Genomic DNA, 21,580 nt, shown 5'->3' with positions numbered 1-21,580 from the left:
AACCTTGTTTGATCTGGAAGGAGGTCAAATCCAGTATCATCTTCTGTTTGGCGCTGTTATTCCTGAAACACCATAAAAAGCAAAGAAACATTCACCATGCTATTCCATCAAATTCAGTTAAGGTGCATTTTACTTATTATCCTTGGAGAACTCCCTGGATTTCCTTGATCTCTAAAACCTTCTCTTCAGAGTTTGTCACATACTGTTTGTGAAAAGCCTGCAGTAAATCAACATAGAGACTTATATTGTGTATATAGAATTGTCATCAGACTAATTTAGAAGATGGCTCAAGCCTGACTTACATGGACACTTGAACAAACTTGCATTGCAATACTAATACATTTGGTTGGTTAATTTGTATCGTGGAAATTACGTATTTGTGAGGAATTTATATAAAGTATTTTGATTCTACAAAAGACGAGGTGGTCAGCATAAATGTGTATACACACACACATCTATACATGATAATTAAATTTGTCTTTTTCCCTTTCTCTCTAAACCTGTATCTAGTAATCTTTGGGGCGTTGTAAATCAGAGGGGATTTTTTTTTTCGGGGGGGGGGGGGGAAGGGGTGTATGCGTTTAGATATTTGACACTAGTCGTACCAAGGAAGAATAATAGTGTTCACTTGACACTTTCCTTAGATAACTGACAACAGGAGTTTTGTGCTCTTTTGAGAACGCTACAAGTCCAGCGCAGACCAAGTTTCTTCAATTGTGTCCAACTCCTCTGCAATTCCCCTTCCCCACGAGGGCTGTTGTAACTAGAGAGAGTGATACATATGTTCTCTTGGTTGTAGCAGGGTTTTGTGAGACACAGGAAGTTGACGTCGGGAGGCATCTCACTCCTACAAGATTCAAATGCAACCTTCATCTGAAGGTAGTTTGTGCTCCGATGTGACAGGATTGCTGACCTCAAACATTATTCTTGTCCGAACAAGATGGAGTCCCAGAATCTGCCCTTGTCTGATGTTCTTGCAATACTTGTAGCTTTGCAAAATGAGGTCAGGGATCTAAGACAAGCAGTACAACAATCTCAGAGCAAGACACTATAACTCAACAATTAAATGAATTACAAGGAGGGTTGGTCAATCCAGGTCCATGACCAAAAACTGCCTGCAGAGAAGTGAACAAAAAAAAAGTTAATAAAGCCTCATACATTTGTTTACACTGAGTCACAAGGGTCAGATTTAGAAAAAGGAGCCCTGGCTGGGGACGTGTCATTAACCCCAACAGAGCGGGTGGTCACAACCCAAAGTTTTCCATTGCCTCCACCCGAACGTTTCTTTAGAAAGCCAGCTAAATTTGCTACATTCCTGAACCAGTGCCAGATGTACTTTACATGCAAACCTAAATGATTTCCTGATGACCAATCTACAGTGGCATTTGTACTTTGATATCTTGGAGGGGCTGCAGTCATGTGGTCCATTCCTCTTATGGAAAGGAATGATCCCACGTAGTACAATTATAATGAATTTAAAGCAGAGATGCAAAAGTTATCTGATAGACATATTTTAAGCAATCCATTGACACAGAATTATTAAATCTAACAGAAGGTGAAGGGGTTCTGATCGCTTACCTGACCGCCTTAAATATACTAGTAGCAGAATCATGGAGCCTAGGGGAAAAAAAACAGCATTAATGTTTTATAAAGCCCTGAAATATTAATTAAAGGCTCTACTAGCCCAAGTGGTGGATCCACCTGAGGATTGCACTGAGATATTGGATTTGGTGGTGTGATTAGTTCATAGAATAGTCGAAAGGAACCCAGATGAAGGAAAAAGTGAGTCAAGAACAATAGTTCCTAGAGAAAAATGTACTGAAAGTAAGACTGTAGACGTGCCTGAACCAATGTAAATAGGAGGTCTAAGGGGACCCCTCTCTGTTGAAGAACGACAACGTAACAAAAAATTATGTTTATACTGGAGAAAAGCAGTTCCTTCCTTAAATTGTCCAAATAAACCTAAGCAAGGAACTAAAACATGACTCTCTTCACCCCCCAAGTCATCAGGAAACATAATGACCCAGTAACTGAGGAGACCAAATTACCAGGTTCTGCTAAGGAGAAGGCGTTTACTTTAGGAAACGCAGATGGAGACTATCTCATTAAGCACTTTCACATTCCGGTGAGTTCAGAATGGGAATCCAATTCCAAAGTCTCCGTGATCATTTTGATAGATACAGGGACTACAGGTAATTTTAAGAATTCAAAATTTGCTAGTAGATTAGGTATGCCTATTGTATGCAGATCTTTTGTGCAGAGTGTTTGAAATATAGCTAGGAGAGAAATCTTATCTGGTCCTGTAAAATCTTGTACGATCTTAATAAGAAACTCTATGAAAAAGGGACATAACAAATGAATAAACATTAACATAATAACTGCTCCTTTATTTCAGGTTATCTTAGCAGTAGCACGACTGTATAAACACAATCCCCTTATATGTCAAAGGTTCGATTACCTTTCCCTGTACATAATGCCAACAATACTGTCAAAAACAAAACCCTTTAGTATCTTTGGAGCAATCTGTAGGTGCATTGGAAGAGTTGAGGGTAATAGTTCCTAAAGAATATAAAGATTTTATTTTAGATGTTTGTAGGAAGTTGGCTCTGTATGTGCTATTTCAAAGTAAGGAATAGCATGCACAGAGTCCAAGGGTTCCCCTTAGAGGTAAAATAGTGGTAAAAAAATAGATAATACTAATGCTCTATTTTGTGGTAGTGTGGTCGAGCAGTAGGCTTATCCAAGGAGTAGTGTTAAGCATTTGTTGTACATACACATAGACAATAAATGAGGTACACACACTCAGAGACAAATCCAGCCAATAGGTTTTTATATAGAAAAATATCTTTTCTTAGTTTATTTTAAGAACCACAGGTTCAAATTCTACATGTAATATCTTATTCGAAAGGTATTGCAGGTAAGTACTTTAGGAACTTCAAATCATAAAAATGGCATGTATACTTTTCGAGTTATTCACAAATAGCTGTTTTAAAAGTGGACACTTAGTGCAATTTTCACAGTTCCTAGGGGAGGTAAGTATTTGTTAGATTAACCAGGTAAGTAAGACACTTACAGGGCTTAGTTCTTGGTCCAAGGTAGCCCACCGTTGGGGGTTCAGAGCAACCCCAAAGTTACCACACCAGCAGCTCAGGGCCGGTCAGGTGCAGAGTTCAAAGTGGTGCCCAAAACGCATAGGCTAGAATGGAGAGAAGGGGGTGCCCCGGTTCCGGTCTGCTTGCAGGTAAGTACCCGCGTCTTCGGAGGGCAGACCAGGGGGGTTTTGTAGGGCACCGGGGGGGACACACGTCCACACAGAAATTTCACCCTCAGCGGCGCGGGGGCGGCCGGGTGCAGTGTAGAAACAAGCGTCGGGTTCGCAATGTTAGTCTATGAGAGATCTCGGGATCTCTTCAGCGCTGCAGGCAGGCAAGGGGGGGGTTCCTCGGGGAAACCTCCACTTGGGCAAGGGAGAGGGACTCCTGGGGGTCACTTCTCCAGTGAAAGTCCGGTCCTTCAGGTCCTGGGGGCTGCGGGTGCAGGGTCTCTCCCAGGTGTCGGGACTTTAGGTTCAAAGAGTCGCGGTCAGGGGAAGCCTCGGGATTCCCTCTGCAGGCGGCGCTGTGGGGGCTCAGGGGGGACAGGTTTTGGTACTCACAGTATCAGAGTAGTCCTGGGGTCCCTCCTGAGGTGTTGGATCGCCACCAGCCGAGTCGGGGTCGCCGGGTGCAGTGTTGCAAGTCTCACGCTTCTTGCGGGGAGCTTGCAGGGATCTTTAAAGCTGCTGGAAACAAAGTTGCAGCTTTTCTTGGAGCAGGTCCGCTGTCCTCGGGAGTTTCTTGTCTTTTCGAAGCAGGGGCAGTCCTCAGAGGATGTCGAGGTCGCTGGTCCCTTCGGAAGGCGTCGCTGGAGCAGGATCTTTGGAAGGCAGGAGACAGGCCGGTGAGTTTCTGGAGCCAAGGCAGTTGTCGTCTTCTGGTCTTCCTCTGCAGGGGTTTTTCAGCTAGGCAGTCCTTCTTCTTGTAGTTGCAGGAATCTAATTTTCTAGGGTTCAGGGTAGCCCTTAAATACTAAATTTAAGGGCGTGTTTAGGTCTGGGGGGTTAGTAGCCAATGGCTACTAGCCCTGAGGGTGGGTACACCCTCTTTGTGCCTCCTCCCAAGGGGAGGGGGTCACAATCCTAACCCTATTGGGGGAATCCTCCATCTGCAAGATGGAGGATTTCTAAAAGTTAGAGTCACCTCAGCTCAGGACACCTTAGGGGCTGTCCTGACTGGCCAGTGACTCCTCCTTGTTTTTCTCATTATTTTCTCCGGCCTTGCCGCCAAAAGTGGGGCCTGGCCGGAGGGGGCGGGCAACTCCACTAGCTGGAGTGTCCTGCTGGGTTGGCACAAAGGAGGTGAGCCTTTGAGGCTCACCGCCAGGTGTGACAATTCCTGCCTGGGGGAGGTGTTAGCATCTCCACCCAGTGCAGGCTTTGTTACTGGCCTCAGAGTGACAAAGGCACTCTTCCCATGGGGCCAGCAACATGTCTCGGTTTGTGGCAGGCTGCTAAAACTAGTCAGCCTACACAGATAGTCGGTTAAGTTTCAGGGGGCACCTCTAAGGTGCCCTCTGTGGTGTATTTTACAATAAAATGTACACTGGCATCAGTGTGCATTTATTGTGCTGAGAAGTTTGATACCAAACTTCCCAGTTTTCAGTGTAGCCATTATGGTGCTGTGGAGTTCGTGTTTGACAGACTCCCAGACCATATACTCTTATGGCTACCCTGCACTTACAATGTCTAAGGTTTTGCTTAGACACTGTAGGGGTACCAGGCTCATGCACTGGTACCCTCACCTATGGTATAGTGCACCCTGCCTTAGGGCTGTAAGGCCTGCTAGAGGGGTGTCTTACCTATACTGCATAGGCAGTGAGAGGCTGGCATGGCACCCTGAGGGGAGTGCCATGTCGACTTACTCGTTTTGTCCTCACTAGCACACACAAGCTGGTAAGCAGTGTGTCTGTGCTGAGTGAGAGGTCTCCAGGGTGGCATAAGACATGCTGCAGCCCTTAGAGACCTTCCTTGGCATCAGGGCCCTTGGTACTAGAAGTACCAGTTACAAGGGACTTATCTGGATGCCAGGGTCTGCCAATTGTGGATACAAAAGTACAGGTTAGGGAAAGAACACTGGTGCTGGGGCCTGGTTAGCAGGCCTCAGCACACTTTCAATTGTAAACATAGCATCAGCAAAGGCAAAAAGTCAGGGGGCAACCATGCCAAGGAGGCATTTCCTTACACAACCCCCCCCCAAACGAAAGAGGATGAGACTAACCTTTCCCAAGAGAGTCTTCATTTTCTAAGTGGAAGAACCTGGAAAGGCCATCTGCATTGGCATGGGCAGTCCCAGGTCTGTGTTCCACTATAAAGTCCATTCCCTGTAGGGAGATGGACCACCTCAACAGTTTAGGATTTTCACCTTTCATTTGCATCAGCCATTTGAGAGGTCTGTGGTCAGTTTGAACTAGGAAGTGAGTCCCAAAGAGGTATGGTCTCAGCTTCTTCAGGGACCAAACCACAGCAAAGGCCTCCCTCTCAATGGCACTCCAACGCTGCTCCCTGGGGAGTAACCTCCTGCTAATGAAAGCAACAGGCTGGTCAAGGCCATCATCATTTGTTTGGGACAAAACTGCCCCTATCCCATGTTCAGAGGCATCAGTCTGCACAATGAACTGCTTGGAATAATCTGGAGCTTTGAGAACTGGTGCTGAGCACATTGCCTGTTTCAGGGTGTCAAAGGCCTGTTGGCATTCCACAGTCCAGTTTACTTTCTTGGGCATTTTCTTGGAGGTGAGTTCAGTGAGGGCTGTCACAATGGATCCATATCCCTTCACAAACCTCCTGTAATACCCAGTCAAGCCAAGGAATGCCCTGACTTGAGTCTGGGTTTTTGGAGCTACCCAGTCCAGAATAGTCTGGATCTTGGGTTGGAGTGGCTGAACTTGGCCTCCACCTACAAGGTGTCCCAAGTAAACCACAGTTCCCTGCCCTATCTGGCATTTGGATGCCTTGATAGAGAGGCCTGCAGATTGCAGAGCCTTCAAAACCTTCCTCAGGTGGACCAGGTGATCCTGCCAGGTGGAGCTAAAGACAGCAATATCATCAAGATAAGCTGTGCTAAAGGACTCCAAGCCAGCAAGGACTTGATTCACCAACCTTTGGAAGGTGGCAGGGGCATTCTTTAAACCAAAGGGCATAACAGTAAACTGATAATGCCCATCAGGTGTGGAGAATGCTGTCTTTTCTTTTGCTCCAGGTGCCATTTTTATTTGCCAGTACCCTGCTGTCAAGTCAAAGGTACTTAGAAATTTGGCAGCACCTAATTTATCAATGAGCTCATCAGCTCTTGGAATTGGATGGGCATCTGTCTTGGTGACAGAATTGAGCCCTCTGTAGTCCACACAAAACCTCATCTCTTTCTTTCCATCTGTGGTGTGAGGTTTGGGGACTAAGACCACTGGGCTAGCCCAGGGGCTGTCAGAGCGCTCAATTACTCCCAATTCCAGCATCTTGTGGACTTCCACCTTGATGCTTTCCTTAACATGGTCAGACTGTCTGAAGATTTTGTTCTTGACAGGCATGCTGTCTCCTGTGTCCACATCATGGGTACACAGGTGTGTCTGACCAGGGGTTAGGGAGAAAAGCTCAGGAAACTGTTGGAGGACTCTCCTACAATCAGCCTGCTGTTGGCCAGAGAGGGTGTCTGAGTAGATCACTCCATCTACTGTGCCATCTTTTGGGTCTGATGACAGAAGATCAGGGAGAGGTTCACTCTCTGCCTCCTGATCCTCATCTGTTACCATTAACAGATTCACATCAGCCCTGTCATGGAAGAGCTTAAGGCGGTTCACATGGATCACCCTCTTGGGGCTCCTGCTTGTGCCCAGGTCCACCAGGTAGGTGACCTGACTCTTCCTCTCTAGCACTGGGTAAGGGCCACTCCATTTGTCCTGGAGTGCCCTGGGAGCCACAGGCTCCAGAACCCAGACTTTCTGCCCTGGTTGGAACTCAACCAGTGCAGCCTTTTGGTCATACCAAAACTTCTGGAGTTGTTGGCTGGCCTCAAGGTTTTTGGTTGCCTTTTCCATGTACTCTGCCATTCTAGAGCGAAGGCCAAGTACATAGTCCACTATGTCCTGTTTAGGCTCATGGAGAGGTCTCTCCCAGCCTTCTTTAACAAGGGCAAGTGGTCCCCTTACAGGATGACCAAACAGAAGTTCAAAGGGTGAGAATCCTACTCCCTTCTGTGGTACCTCCCTGTAAGCGAAAAGCAGACATGGCAGGAGGACATCCCATCTCCTTTTGAGTTTTTCTGGGAGCCCCATGATCATGCCTTTTAATGTCTTGTTGAATCTCTCAACTAAGCCATTAGTTTGTGGATGGTAGGGTGTAGTGAATTTATAAGTCACTCCACACTCATTCCACATATGTTTCAGGTATGCTGACATGAAGTTGGTACCTCTGTCAGACACCACCTCCTTAGGGAAACCCACTCTGGTAAAGATACCAATGAGGGCCTTGGCTACTGCAGGGGCAGTAGTCGACCTAAGGGGAATAGCTTCAGGATACCTGGTAGCATGATCCACTACTACCAGGATGTACATATTTCCTGAGGCTGTGGGAGGTTCTAGTGGACCAACTATGTCCACACCCACTCTTTCAAAGGGCACCCCCACCACAGGAAGTGGAATGAGGGGGGCCTTTGGATGCCCACCTGTCTTACCACTGGCTTGACAGGTGGGGCAGGAGAGGCAAAACTCCTTAACCATGTTGGACATATTGGGCCAGTAGAAGTGGTTGACTAACCTCTCCCACGTCTTGGTTTGTCCCAAATGTCCAGCAAGGGGAATGTCATGGGCCAATGTTAGGATGAACTCTCTGAACAGCTGAGGCACTACCACTCTCCTAGTGGCACCAGGTTTGGGGTCTCTGGCCTCAGTGTACAGGAGCCCATCTTCCCAATAGACCCTATGTGTTCCATTTTTCTTGCCTTTGGACTCTTCAGCAGCTTGCTGCCTAAGGCCTTCAAGAGAGGGACAGGTTTCTTGTCCCTTACACAGCTCTTCCCTTGAGGGTCCCCCTGGGCCCAAGAGCTCAACCTGATAAGGTTCAAGCTCCAAAGGCTCAGTTCCCTCAGAGGGCAGAACTTCTTCCTGAGAAGAGGGGTTCCCTTTCTTTTGCTGTGTTGCAGTTGGTTTCCCAACTGACTTTCCTTTTCTCTTGGTAGGCTGGGCCATTCTTCCAGACTCCAGCTCTACTTGTTCACCCTGTGCCTTGCATTGTGCTCTGGTTTTCACACACACCAGTTCAGGGATACCCAGCATTGCTGCATGGGTTTTTAGTTCTACCTCAGCCCATGCTGAGGACTCCAGGTCATTTCCAAGCAGACAGTCCACTGGGATATTTGAGGAGACCACCACCTGTTTCAGGCCATTGACCCCTCCCCATTCTAAAGTAACCATTGCCATGGGATGTACTTTTCTCTGATTGTCAGCGTTGGTGACTGTGTAAGTTTTTCCAGTCAGGTATTGGCCAGGGGAAACCAGTTTCTCTGTCACCATGGTGACACTGGCACCTGTATCCCTCAGGCCCTCTATTCTAGTCCCATTAATTAAGAGTTGCTGTCTGTATTTTTGCATGTTAGGCGGCCAGACAGCTAGTGTGGCTAAATCCACCCCACCCTCAGAAACTAGAGTAGCTTCAGTGTGGACCCTGATTTGCTCTGGGCACACTGTTGATCCCACTTGGAGACTAGCCATACCAGCGTTACCTGGATGGGAGTTTGGAGTGGAACCTTTCTTGGGACAGGCCTTGTCTCCAGTTTGGTGTCCATGCTGTTTACAGCTATGACACCAGGCCTTTTTGGGATCAAAGTTTTTACCCTTGTACCCATTGTTTTGTGAAGAGGCTCTGGGCCCACCCTCCTGTGCAGGTTTTTGGGGGCCTGTAGAAGACTCTTTACTATTTTTAGTTTTGGTTGTCTCATCACCCTTCCCCTGGGGAGTCTTTGTGACCCCTTTCTTTTGGTCACCCCCTGTTGAAGTCTTGGACACCCTTGTCTTGACCCAATGGTCCGCCTTCTTTCCCAATTCTTGGGGAGAAATTGGTCCTAGGTCTACCAGATGCTGATGCAGTTTATCATTGAAACAATTACTTAACAGGTGTTCTTTCACAAATAAATTGTACAGCCCATCATAATTACTTACACCACTGCCTTGAATCCAACCATCTAGTGTTTTCACTGAGTAGTCAACAAAGTCAACCCAGGTCTGGCTCGAGGATTTTTGAGCCCCCCTGAACCTAATCCTGTACTCCTCAGTGGAGAATCCAAAGCCCTCAATCAGGGTACCCTTCATGAGGTCATAAGATTCTGCATCTTGTCCAGAGAGTGTGAGGAGTCTATCCCTACACTTTCCTGTGAACATTTCCCAAAGGAGAGCACCCCAGTGAGATCTGTTCACTTTTCTGGTTACACAAGCCCTCTCAAAAGCTGTGAACCATTTGGTGATGTCATCACCATCTTCATATTTAGTTACAATCCCTTTAGGGATTTTCAACATGTCAGGAGAATCTCTGACCCTATTTATGTTGCTGCCACCATTGATGGGTCCTAGGCCCATCTCTTGTCTTTCCCTCTCTATGGCTAGGATCTGTCTTTCCAAAGCCAATCTTTTGGCCATCCTGGCTAACTGGATGTCCTCTTCACTGGGGCTATCCTCAGTGATTTCAGAGGTGTTGGTCTCTCCTGTGAGGGAACCAGCATCTCTGACTATTATTTTTGGAGTCAGGGTTTGAGGGACCCTGTTCTCCCTAGATAGGACTGGTAGGGGGGAATTGTCCTCCAAGTCACTATCCTCTTCCTCTGAGTTGCCACCCTCAGAGGGGTTGGCCTTTTCAAACTCTGCCAAAAGCTCCTGGAGCTGTATTTTGGTAGGTTTGGGGCCCATTGTTATCTTCTTTATTTTACAGAGTGACCTTAGCTCCCTCATCTTAAGATGGAGGTAAGGTGTGGTGTCGAGTTCCACCACAGTCACATCTGTGCTAGACATTTTGCTTCTAAAAGTTGGAATACTTTTTAAGAATCTACAACTGGTTCTAGAATCTAATTCAAACTTTTACAAACTTTTAAACTCTAAAAAGAAATGCTAAACAGGGACTTAACACACAAGGCCCTAGCAGGACTTTTAAGAATTTAGAAAACTTTTCAAATTGCAAAAATCAATTTCTAATGACAATTTTGGAATTTGTCGTGTGATCAGGTATTGGCTGAGTAGTCCAGCAAATGCAAAGTCTTGTACCCCACCGCTGATCCACCAATGTAGGAAGTTGGCTCTGTATGTGCTATTTCAAAGTAAGGAATAGCATGCACAGAGTCCAAGGGTTCCCCTTAGAGGTAAAATAGTGGTAAAAAAATAGATAATACTAATGCTCTATTTTGTGGTAGTGTGGTCGAGCAGTAGGCTTATCCAAGGAGTAGTGTTAAGCATTTGTTGTACATACACATAGACAATAAATGAGGTACACACACTCAGAGACAAATCCAGCCAATAGGTTTTTATATAGAAAAATATCTTTTCTTAGTTTATTTTAAGAACCACAGGTTCAAATTCTACATGTAATATCTTATTCGAAAGGTATTGCAGGTAAGTACTTTAGGAACTTCAAATCATAAAAATTGCATGTATACTTTTCGAGTTATTCACAAATAGCTGTTTTAAAAGTGGACACTTAGTGCAATTTTCACAGTTCCTAGGGGAGGTAAGTATTTGTTAGATTAACCAGGTAAGTAAGACACTTACAGGGCTTAGTTCTTGGTCCAAGGTAGCCCACCGTTGGGGGTTCAGAGCAACCCCAAAGTTACCACACCAGCAGCTCAGGGCCGGTCAGGTGCAGAGTTCAAAGTGGTGCCCAAAACGCATAGGCTAGAATGGAGAGAAGGGGGTGCCCCGGTTCCGGTCTGCTTGCAGGTAAGTACCCGCGTCTTCGGAGGGCAGACCAGGGGGGTTTTGTAGGGCACCGGGGGGGACACACGTCCACACAGAAATTTCACCCTCAGCGGCGCGGGGGCGGCCGGGTGCAGTGTAGAAACAAGCGTTGGGTTCGCAATGTTAGTCTATGAGAGATCTCGGGATCTCTTCAGCGCTGCAGGCAGGCAAGGGGGGGGTTCCTCGGGGAAACCTCCACTTGGGCAAGGGAGAGGGACTCCTGGGGGTCACTTCTCCAGTGAAAGTCCGGTCCTTCAGGTCCTGGGGGCTGCGGGTGCAGGGTCTCTCCCAGGTGTCGGGACTTTAGGTTCAAAGAGTCGCGGTCAGGGGAAGCCTCGGGATTCCCTCTGCAGGCGGCGCTGTGGGGGCTCAGGGGGGACAGGTTTTGGTACTCACAGTATCAGAGTAGTCCTGGGGTCCCTCCTGAGGTGTTGGATCGCCACCAGCCGAGTCGGGGTCGCCGGGTGCAGTGTTGCAAGTCTCACGCTTCTTGCGGGGAGCTTGCAGGGATCTTTAAAGCTGCTGGAAACAAAGTTGCAGCTTTTCTTGGAGCAGGTCCGCTGTCCTCGGGAGTTTCTTGTCTTTTCGAAGCAGGGGCAGTCCTCAGAGGATGTCGAGGTCGCTGGTCCCTTCGGAAGGCGTCGCTGGAGCAGGATCTTTGGAAGGCAGGAGACAGGCCGGTGAGTTTCTGGAGCCAAGGCAGTTGTCGTCTTCTGGTCTTCCTCTGCAGGGGTTTTTCAGCTAGGCAGTCCTTCTTCTTGTAGTTGCAGGAATCTAATTTTCTAGGGTTCAGGGTAGCCCTTAAATACTAAATTTAAGGGCGTGTTTAGGTCTGGGGGGTTAGTAGCCAATGGCTACTAGCCCTGAGGGTGGGTACACCCTCTTTGTGCCTCCTCCCAAGGGGAGGGGGTCACAATCCTAACCCTATTGGGGGAATCCTCCATCTGCAAGATGGAGGATTTCTAAAAGTTAGAGTCACCTCAGCTCAGGACACCTTAGGGGCTGTCCTGACTGGCCAGTGACTCCTCCTTGTTTTTCTCATTATTTTCTCCGGCCTTGCCGCCAAAAGTGGGGCCTGGCCGGAGGGGGCGGGCAACTCCACTAGCTGGAGTGTCCTGCTGGGTTGGCACAAAGGAGGTGAGCCTTTGAGGCTCACCGCCAGGTGTGACAATTCCTGCCTGGGGGAGGTGTTAGCATCTCCACCCAGTGCAGGCTTTGTTACTGGCCTCAGAGTGACAAAGGCACTCTTCCCATGGGGCCAGCAACATGTCTCGGTTTGTGGCAGGCTGCTAAAACTAGTCAGCCTACACAGATAGTCGGTTAAGTTTCAGGGGGCACCTCTAAGGTGCCCTCTGTGGTGTATTTTACAATAAAATGTACACTGGCATCAGTGTGCATTTATTGTGCTGAGAAGTTTGATACCAAACTTCCCAGTTTTCAGTGTAGCCATTATGGTGCTGTGGAGTTCGTGTTTGACAGACTCCCAGACCATATACTCTTATGGCTACCCTGCACTTACAATGTCTAAGGTTTTGCTTAGACACTGTAGGGGTACCAGGCTCATGCACTGGTACCCTCACCTATGGTATAGTGCACCCTGCCTTAGGGCTGTAAGGCCTGCTAGAGGGGTGTCTTACCTATACTGCATAGGCAGTGAGAGGCTGGCATGGCACCCTGAGGGGAGTGCCATGTCGACTTACTCGTTTTGTCCTCACTAGCACACACAAGCTGGTAAGCAGTGTGTCTGTGCTGAGTGAGAGGTCTCCAGGGTGGCATAAGACATGCTGCAGCCCTTAGAGACCTTCCTTGGCATCAGGGCCCTTGGTACTAGAAGTACCAGTTACAAGGGACTTATCTGGATGCCAGGGTCTGCCAATTGTGGATACAAAAGTACAGGTTAGGGAAAGAACACTGGTGCTGGGGCCTGGTTAGCAGGCCTCAGCACACTTTCAATTGTAAACATAGCATCAGCAAAGGCAAAAAGTCAGGGGGCAACCATGCCAAGGAGGCATTTCCTTACAATGTTTTTGACAAACAAAAGGCTATGGTGTTGCCGTCTTATAGACCTTACGATTGTCGAATAGATCAGCAACCAAGAGCTCAACTGCCTTGTAGTAGGATATATGATCTTACTGAAAAAGAAAATAGACATCTCTGGCAATCTCTCGATGAACTCCTTGAGATTGGTTTTATTCATCAGTCTCGTTTCCACTCTCTTCTGTTCTTTGTCCCAAAGAAAATGGCAAAGTTACGAGCCTGTATTGATTATAGGGCTCTTAATGGTTTAACAATTAAAAAGCTAAATGAAAACAACTTACCAAGGTGGTCGAAATCAGGAATCTCCACACTTTATGAATCAGATGAAGTTTCCTAACTTTACTTGAGGTGAGGCTTATCCTGCCCACCCTTCCGGGTGTGAAGCTTTCCTGATGGAGAGGGTCCAGGTAGGACATCTCCCAGCCAAAAAACAAAAACGGAGTGTGGGGCCTGTACATCCACCACCTGACGTAAGACGTTTGGGAGGAGGGCTCTGAGCAGAAGCTAACTTTTTTTTTTTTTAAAGAAAAGAACTTCATAAGCTCAACATTACACAAAGCTTGAATAGTTTAGGAAATACACAAAGCTGTGAGTCAGCCTACTTTACAACTTTAAATCTTTCTACTTAAAATCCTATCTAACTGATATGATTTAAAGTTGTATTGTGAAAAGTTAATTGAGTGTGCTTTAATATGTACCTTAAAAAAAACACTTATTCCTTCACTTAAAAGCACCTTGTGGGAACCCTGACTATCAAAAGCAGAATATCAATGGCACAGAATATTCAATCCAAAATATCAACAGGCAAGTATAGATTTTCTATATCTTAATAAACATATATGCACCTATGAGATGTGTGTTATAATATTATTATATAAATATATATATATAGTTAGGAATAGAAACATTTAGATTTCCATATATATTTACTTTTCAACATTCTGGTACCACGATATCCTTAGGAGTACAATTAGTATTTGGGAAATAATGCACTGATCAAGAACAGTTTTAATGTTTCATCATGGCTGAGGGCTAGCTACCCCTCCCCCCCACCCCAATCCCCCACCTCTAAAATCTACTTCTGAAATGAAGGCTGGGTCTGGACTGGTGTGCTCAACTTGAAAAATCTGTTTACACTGCCCGTGGATGCCCACAGAAATATGACAGGATATGAGGGAGGAGGGGAATATATAATGGACTGGAGAAATTACTTGTTTGTAGCATGCTATAATGTGACTATGAAATACATATGTAAATGTACTTTATTGGGTGATTCAAAATTAATAACATTTGGTTATTAAAAAATATATACTTTTGGCTAAGGGCCTGTAAGTTATTGTAGGAAAGTGCCCCTTTTGGCATGGATACCCTCCTATTTTTTGCCCAATATATGATGCTAACTTGACAGAGTGTGCTGGGATCCTGCTAACCAGGCCCCACCACCTGTGTTCTTTCCCTAAAAGGTACCATTGCTTCCATAACTGCTACACCCCTGGTACACACCTAAGTCCCTTGTAAAAGGTACCAGTGGCACCAAGGGCCCTTTGGCCAGGGATGGCCCTCTAAGGGCTGCAGCATGTATTGTGCCATCCTAAGGAACCCCTCGCCAAACACATGCACATGCCATTGCAGATTGGGTGTGCTGATAGGGAGAAAAAGGTAAAGTCAACATGGTATCCCTCTCTGGGTGACATGCCCACTAACCACTGTCTGTGGCATAGGTAAGTCACCACTCTAGCAAGCCTTACAGCCCTAAAGCAGGGTGCACTGGACCACAGGTGAGGGCATAGTTGCATGAGCAATATGCCCCTAAAGTGTCTAAGTCCATTCTTAGACATTGTAAGTGCAGTGTGGCCATGTTGAGTACATGGCTGGGAGTTTTTCATTACAAACTCCACAGCTCCATGATGGCTTCACTGACGACTGAGAAGTTTGGTATCAAACCTCTCAACTCAATAAACCCACACTGATGCCAGTACTGTATTTATTGAAACATGCGAATAGAGGGTATCTTAGAGATGCACCCTGTATTTTAACCAACTCCTTAGTGTAAGGCTGACCAGTCTGTGCCACTAACAGACAAGTTTCTGACCCCATGGTGTGAGAGCCTTTGTGCTCTTTGGGGTCAGGAACAAAGCCTGCTCTGGGTGAAGGTGCTTCACACCTCTCCCACTGCAGGAACTGTAACACTTGCTGGTGAGCCTCAAAGGCTCCTGCCTGGTGTTACACGGCCCAAGGGCACTTCAGCTAGTGGAAGATGCCCACACCTTCCCCCCCACCAAGTCCCGCTTTCAGCGGCAGGTACCGGGGAAAATTAGTAAACACCTGGAGGAGTGTCCACCCCAGCTGGGACCATTCCTAGGGTGCCCAGGGCCGAGGTGAACCCCTCCTGGCAGAATCCTCCATCTTGCTTTGGAGGATGTTAGCCAATAGGGTTAGGAATGTGCCTCCCTCCCCAAAGGGAGTGGGCAAAGGAAGGATGTAGCCACCCTAAGGGACAGTAGCCTCTGGTTAGCCATTGGCTGCTGACCTCTGTAACACCCCTAAAAACAGTATTTAGGGTACCCCTGAACCTTGCACTTCAGATTCCTGAACACCTAATGAGAAGAATAGGGACTCAAGAGCACCACCAGCAGAGAAAACTCCAGATGACAACTGACTTGGTCCCAGCCCTACAGGCCTGTCTGCAGCTTTAAGAATCCTGCCACAAGAAGACTACTTGCCCTGCAGGACCAGCAGCCTCTACCAACCCCCAGAGGGTAGCCTGCCTACCCAAAGACCAAGATCTCCAGAGGACAACTGCCCCGTCAACAAAGAAACCTCGGCTAGGCATCAATGGCTGAGCTTGTCCGTCCTGGCAGACAACCTGCCAGGTTATGCCCTGCTGTTCCAGCCATGTCCAGAGACACAGCGCCTCTTGACAAACTGTCCACGACCCAGCCCTGCTTGTAGCAGTACCACATGGCGGTGGTGCTGTCCGTGAACACCTGCACTAACTTCCCCTTGACAGAGGGAAGAAAAGGCTTCAACACTAGTCAGAGCCCTGAGCCATGTTTATATGGAGTCTAGATTCCGCTGGAGACCAGAGTCCTCTGATCTCCACCTCTCTCCCAGATGGCCACTGAGAAGGAAGGCATCTGTCACTACCTAAAAGTCTGCTCAGGGAAGGGAGAGGAGTCTGCCTCTGACCTAATTGCGGTTCATAATCCACCACTAAAGGTCTTTCGCAGTTCCTTACGAGATCTGGACGGATACTGCGTCCACTGGAATTTCAGGTCTCACTGAAGAGCCCTCATATGCCATCTGGTATTATTTAAATGCAGGATACAGGAGGCCAAGAGGCCCAGCAGCCTCAGAGTCAATCTCACCAAAACCCAGGATAGAGGCCGAAACATCGTTATCTTAGTCTGAACATCCTGGACTCACTGCTCAGGAGGATAATCCCGAAAATGCACAGTGTCTGGAACAGCTCCTATGAAAGAGTGTCTGAGAGGGAGTCAGGTGTCACTTTGGCAAATTTATAGTGAACCCACACGAATGCAGAAGGTTTCCTGTAGTCTGGAGTTGGGAGACAACTGCCTGGGTGAACCCCCCCTTCAACAGCAAGTCAACGAGGTAGGGGTTAGACTGAAACCCCTGACCTGCGCAGTTGAGCTGCGATCACTACCATTGTCTTGGAGAACAACAGAGGGGCATTGGTAAGGCCAAATGAAAGCATTGGGAACTGAAAGTGTTTGCGGCCTACCTTGAACAGAGGTAACGCCTGTGGGACAGCAGGATGGGAATATGAAAATATGCGTCCTGTAAGTCCAGCACTACCAACCAGTCTTCTAGGTCTACAGCAGACAAGATCTGAGCCAACACAAGCATCTTAAACTTCTCCTTCTTGAGGGAGAGATTTATGGTCCGCAAGTCTAGAATAGGGCCAAGACCCTTGTTCTTTTTGGGTATCAGACAGTAATGGGAATAACAACCATTGCCTACTTCGGATATAAGGACCCTTTAGATGGCTCCCTTGGCCAATAGAGTCGTAGCTTCCTCTGGAAGTAAAGACAAATGATCCTCTGCCAGCCGTTCAAATGTTGCCGAAATTGGGGGAGGAAAGGATTGGAAAGGCAGGGCACAGCCCTTCCTGATGATCTGCAGTACCCATGCGTCTGATGAAATGGACTGCCAGTGGAGGATATGATGGTGAATTCTCCCTCCAACTGGGCAAGCATGGTGCTGCAGAACCAAACTAGGAGGGCTTTGAGGCTGGAGCTGCCGGGGGATGGGTGGCTGATGACTTATTTGCCAAACCCTCTACTGAAGACACCACGCACATGTCCTCACATATGGTGGGGTGGTTGCTTAGGATGGCGGCTGGCATAGGCTTGGAGCAGTGCCACACCCCTTCTGTAGCCACGAAAGGCAGATGGTGGATGAGGAGGGGGTCGCTGAGAGGCCCAAGGACCTGGCTGCAGCCCAAGAGCCCTTAATGCATTCCAGCGCAGAGTCTGCCTTCAAACAAGCGAGTCCCATTGAAGGGCATGTCCATCAGGTTTGCCTGGACATCCCCCGAAAACCGAGATGTTCTCAGTGTGGCGTGGCACCTCAAAGCTGCTGTCTATGCAACCGCTTTGCCTAGCCTAGCGAATCAGTCGTATCCAAGCCAGACCGAATGGTGAACTTCGCTGCGTCCCTCCTGTCTTCTACTGCTTGGGAGAGTATGGCCTGGGCCTCCTCCGTGACCTGAGGCAGCACTCGCACAACTGAATCCTAAATAGTGTGTGAGAAATGGCCCAATAAGCACAGGCTGGTAGAAGAAAAGATCTTCTTCCCCAAGATGGTCCAGCCTCTTGGATTCCCTATCCAGGGGAAGAGAATGTGCCATGTGAAGTCAAGGCTTTGACTACCAAGCTCTCAGGGGTAGGGTTTTGGCTGAGGAAACTAGGGTTGCCTGGTGCAACGTGAAGGCAGCTGGCGATCATCCTATTTACAAGAGCCTCAGTGCTGGGCTTGGACCAAGTTCCCAAGAAGACGTCGGTAAGTGCTTTGTTAAAGGACAGATGAGGTGTGGAAGCCCCAGGCTGAAGCATTTCAGTCAGGATGTTTGTCTTGACAGCCACTGAGGGAGGATCAAGGACCTCCACTTTCTATGCATCACCATTGCATGGGAAGCTCCCTCCTCCGTAGCCACAGTGGTGGGAGGGAGCAAGCCAGTAACTGGAGAGATGTCCAGTCCACTGGCCTCTCCTAGCTCCTCATACTAGTCCAAAGATCTCTCCAACTGGTGTTGTAAAGGATCTAGTGACACCTCCCAATCTTTTCCCATGTCTAGCTGTGAAACATAAGGCTCAGGCAACGATCTGGCACCGATAGGCACTAGAATCAACGTCGTGCAATGATGTTCTGATTCCGGACAGTCCGGAATCAGAATGGGGCTGGCATCACCAGGAGCATCAGTGCTAGAGAAGGTTGCCTGGGTATGACCAGCGCCAGGTCCATGAGACCCCATCAGAGCTGAAGCTGCTGGCATGGAACTTGATGGAGCCCCCTCAGACCCTGCAGTCTCCGAAGGTGCACCAGAGAGGTTGGCACACTTTAATACGCAACAGATGGCCTCATAAAATTCCATAATCAGAGTGGGTGTCAATCCAACTCTGGGAAATGGGGGAGGGGAGGGGAACGTGCGGAGTCAAACTGGGCAATGGCTCTGCAGAACTGTGCCAGGAAAGCCAATGTTCCCTGCTCGTCTCATCGGCCAACGTAAAGTCGAAGCCCTCTTGGGCTTCTTCATCTTTTATGCCTCTTCCCCAAGTGTCTAAAGGACCTAGAGTGTGACGAAGAGGACTTGAAACTCCTGGAGCGGTCCAGGGACCTCCTTCTCGACTGGGACCGAGATCTTCGAGGAGTTGCGCGTGCCGGTGACGTTGATTGCTGGGCCGCAAGCAGCTTAGGGACCACTACATCAAAGCCTTTGGTGCCATGGCTCGGCATTCCGAGAACAACTTGGAGTCATGGTCACGCTCAAAGTACCAGAGACAAACTAGATGGGGGGGCCGTAACTGACATGGCATAGTGACCAGCGCCACACGGTTTGAGCCCTGCCTTCTTGGCTGACATCTCAACACACGGAAGAAAAAATCTCAAAAAAAGGCCTGTCAAAAAGCGACAAAGGGGTAGCTCTCTGTGGATCTGCGCTAACTGGCAAGGAAAGAAAAGAACTGACACCCACGCACTTGGGTGGCACCTATATAGGTGACCGCAACATCTTCTGGCGCCGAAGCCGCTGCTACTGTGAGCCGAATAAAGCCACCCGAAGGTTCATGCAGGCTCGAGCAAATGTTTCTTTATCCAGTCTGGTGCCTGGGGAAATTCAAAAGTAAGGAATCTGCAGCTGTAAGTCTCTATCAGATATGGGAGGGAAAACTTTTTATTTTTGTTGTTTTTTTTTATTTGTTTTTTTAAACTCCCTCCCCCTTTCCAAGCACAAACAAGACCCCATGGCACACTTATCCTGGGAAAACTTTGCAATGGGTTCATCAAATGGCACCAAAGATAAAGCCAAGTTAAAAAAAACGCTTTCCAATAGAAAGAAGTTCCTAACTACATCTATTTACTGCCAGCAGGTAACACATACACACACACACACACACACAAAGAAAAAAAATATCACACTTTATTCATAAAATCACAGGTCAAAGGATCGAATGCCTGTTGAAAAGGCTGTGGAGATCAGCCTTGCAGACTTCATCCTCCTGCGTTTGGCAATTCAGCTGGATAACAATATACCGGACTTCACACTGAAGAGCTATGTCAGTTGTTTAACGCAGCAAATTGTCTTGACTTCATTTCTGGCAGGCTCTAGACACGTAAATCAGTAGATTAAGATTAATAAATTGAGAACCTCTAAATTGGTTAACTAGTGTCCTCTTGGAATAGTGCTACTTGTTTAACCAACCAATTTCAAGTGACATCACACTTGATAAGGAAAAAGGCACACACAAGAACGGGTTTAAAAAGACACATACACAATTACAAGCATATACCTTAAATGAAAAATAAAGTTTAAACTAATCTGTGGTGAATGCATTTTTCTTCTGGTGAAACAACTCACCTAGTTAATACAGCCAATGCAGTTGTCTAGGTGCATAAAAAAAGGTTAATTAATTTTGATTTCTTGTTTCACTTTGGAATACTATATGTGCAGTTATAGATCTATGGAGTCCCAAACAGAGACAGAAAACATTGTTAACATGCAAGTCCTTTTAAAAATGTATAACAGTTTAAGAATGATTGTAAGAATAAACACAGAGTGTTTAAAATAAAATGTGGTTTCCAAATATATATTTTAGTAATAGATTAGAGTGTATCAAGCACACACCTTATTTCACTTTGAAGCTTCAAATGATCTCACAACTTAGAAATTATGCCAGCTCCAAAGCAAACCTTTAAATTCAATGATTAACCAAATGCATACACTTACCTTTCTTTCAGGCAGCAAATACCCTGGCAGTTGTTTTTCTTCTGTGGCTGCCTGCTCCACAGTACAAGTACAGTATTTCCCTTTCATCCTAAAACAACTAAAGATCAGCATGAACCAATCAGGATGTTTTTCTTTAACAAAACATATTAAAGTTTTTTTTGGGGGGAAACGTAAAAAATATAAAAATAAATAAATAAATCGGAAAGCCATTTAGAACGTGGCCATTTCGACTTCTGCCCTTATCAGGCCCTCAAAGCACTGTACCACAGCTGTGAGACCCTACAGAGGGGTTACATTCTCTGGTAGTTGAACGGTTGCCACATTTCTCAGACAAAATACTGGACATTTGTGTTTAACTGTTATAGTACTTTTAAAAAGTTCCTTTAATATCTCCTGCATTTTTTTTTTTTTTACTGGCACTTAGGTGTGCTTGCTTTGAAGAAAAAAAAAACAATTAGAAATAGTTTAGACACCTCTTTAACAGCTTAGATTTGTCTAGGTCCTAGGATAATAAAAAATGGGCACGTGGCAACCCTAGGCAGATAATCACAGAACAGTGGAAAGTCAGGCTGCCACTTTTTTCAGAGAAAAATACCTATCAGTCGTTTATATTCCATGATTCTGGAAAAACCATTAACCGGAACACTAAAATAGAGCTTTTATAAACTCATTGTTGTTCTATTTTGACACAACAATTCTGCTCTAATAATGATAAAGGAATAGTTAAGGCAGTTTTATAATATTTTAAGTCATTTATGTATCCTAATTCATAATGATTTGCGTGTTGAGCTGTCTGCTGTCATTTTATAGCCCTGGTCCATGCTTCACAAAACTTTCAGAGCAGTGATAGGAGTGATCCCTTCCAAACTATTTTCCACTATGCATTATTTGTTTTCATATCTTTCTGGCTCAAATCTTCTATACTGAATATCTTATCTTACACTTGGTCACTAGAAACTATCTTTTTTCCAGGTCTGTGTCCTAGACAATCGACAATGGAATTTAACCATGAGCTAATCCGGGAAAAAATACGGATCATCAGACAGTGTG

The 21,580-nt window shown here is 46.7% G+C and overlaps 1 long non-coding RNA gene across 1 annotated transcript; it reads right to left on the bottom strand.

The window, feature by feature from the left end:
• Positions 1 to 557: 557 nt before the first annotated feature.
• Positions 558 to 2,523, bottom strand: LOC138297237 (uncharacterized). Its single transcript, XR_011203957.1, has 2 exons — positions 1,579 to 2,523; positions 558 to 1,115 (listed from the first exon to the last, which is right to left on the bottom strand). It is a non-coding gene; the product is annotated as an uncharacterized lncRNA (long non-coding RNA).
• Between the last annotated feature and the right edge of the window lie 19,057 nt (positions 2,524 to 21,580).

This window comes from Pleurodeles waltl, chromosome 5 (genome assembly GCF_031143425.1).
Source record: "Pleurodeles waltl isolate 20211129_DDA chromosome 5, aPleWal1.hap1.20221129, whole genome shotgun sequence".
Lineage (NCBI taxonomy): Eukaryota > Metazoa > Chordata > Amphibia > Caudata > Salamandridae > Pleurodeles > Pleurodeles waltl.
The sequence above is the reverse complement of the archived record's forward strand: the minus strand, read 5'-3'. Positions and strand labels throughout refer to the sequence as shown.